The following is a 1,953-nucleotide window of genomic DNA, read 5'->3' as shown; positions in this document are numbered from 1 at the left end:
CCCTCGCGTGCTGGTAGAAGGCTTGGGGCACCGGTGGAGGTGTTCAGCGGGGTTTCGCCTTCTGTCAGGAACGAGCTGGCCTTAAAATTCCCACAAAGTAAAACCCCGACCCCTTTGAGGCTGCAGGACATACGTTCAAGATGTGGAGTTAACTGGTATTTCTACAGATATTTTTCTGGTTTCATGTTTTAAATGGGCCTTAAAACTACTTGGTTGAAGTCATTAAGTAGCAGGCCTCTGAAAATCCTTTGTAGCTTGCCTTTTTTTCTTCGTTAAGATAATGAGTCTCCCTGGTGCTTGGTCAGATCCTTCTGACAGTCTGCCTGGACTGGAGCGTAACTCCTGCTCCTCCGCCTTCGCTGCCAGTTCCGGCCGGCCTCCCGTCGCACTGCCCAGCGTTCCTGTGGCATCCGAGCCGCACTAGAGGGTCTTGAGCGGAAGGCAAGGGTTTGTGGCAGAGAATCATAGAATTTCCTGGTGGGTCCTGACAGTAGGGGATTCAGAAGTGAAAATCCAAAATGGTGAAGTTGGAGAAGTGTCCCTACCTTACACCTGCTGCTGTAATGCATGATGTAGTGTCATGCCCAAGAGAAACTAACACACGGAGAAAGGAGTGGGAATGGTTATAGATGGACCATCTCCTTTATTCCAGGTTGAAGGTTTATAGGCAGTTGCATGGGGGCACTAGCATCAGATATATTGCGGACAGTTTCTTTCTTTTTGAGAGTGCGTGTGCATAAGAATTGTGAAATCTGTGAATTTGTGGTTTCTTTGTTGTTAATTGCCACATTTAACATGGCTTTCGTCGGATGTTGGAAACAGCGAGCAAACTAATTTGGAGCAGAGCTGCTTGACGGACTGCTCATTGAGGATTTTTATTTTCTCTAACCAGTTTTCATCTGCATGGCTTTTTGCGGTTTGTTTGTTTTTTGGATTTTTTTTTTTAACTGGAGGTTATTTTAAAGTCTATATACTTTATACAATTTCCTTCTATTTCCATAGTTAATGTTCTTAGAAAATACACAATCACCTCTCTAAATGTAAATCTTAAAAAAAAGCAAACAAAAAAAAAAAAACCACCCTCATCAGGCTGTCTTAGGTTCCTACCTACCATCTGATAGCGTGCATCTGCATCTTTTTAGAGAGGCGAAGTGGGGAGTTATTGCTTAATCACTTAACACTGTTAATCTAATTGATGCTTTGAGTGTTTTCCTAGTAGCTGAATAATGGAATCTAAAGCAGTAGATCAGTGGCAGAGCACTGCTGCACAAAGTGGCTATCCTTGGCCTTCATGAAGCTAGATAAGGGCTTGGGCAGTGCGGGTGGTGAATCTGTGTTCATAATTACACCCCTTAAGACGTTTTACCAGTGTTAAAGGATTATTGTAAAACTTGCAGGCATGGAAATAGTCCTTGGGGAAGGAAAGCCCCAGTTGGTTAGACACAGTGACTTAAGCTGTGCAGAACATATCTCTGTGTGTATTTAAAGTGTGCTTCTGTGATGTATCTTTCTGAACTGCTTTTTGTAATAATACTGTTTTAGTGCTTTAAAACCAACCACTGTAATACTTTATGATAATTGTGCAGTGACTTTCCTGGTATTTGCTTTGCTGTTCTTGTAGCATTGTACTTGGTGGTGGTTGCTGTGCTTGGAGAAAGTTAAGAAACAATGGCAGCTGCTCAGTTGCCCTGGAGTTGGATCTTTCTGTAAAAAAGAAGAAAGGTAGTTTTTCCTAAGCAAAGCTCAGGAAGGAGCAGAAGAGTGGGAACATTGTCAGGTGTGGCAGAGCGTGGAGGTGGTCACAAGGCAACTCCAACATTGTGCTGTAATTGAAAGCAGGACTTTGCTGGCTCCGTCGTCCCAGCGCACCTTGCTTGGGCTGGGTGTTAGGCTATTGTCGGATGGTTTTCTTTGGTGTCTCTTCTGTAACGGTGATTGTCCAACCCGAGGGTT

This window comes from Pterocles gutturalis, unplaced genomic scaffold (assembly GCF_000699245.1).
Source record: "Pterocles gutturalis isolate BGI_N339 unplaced genomic scaffold, ASM69924v1 scaffold21959, whole genome shotgun sequence".
Classification (NCBI taxonomy): Eukaryota; Metazoa; Chordata; class Aves; order Pterocliformes; family Pteroclidae; genus Pterocles; species Pterocles gutturalis.
The sequence above is the reverse complement of the archived record's forward strand: the minus strand, read 5'-3'. Positions refer to the sequence as shown.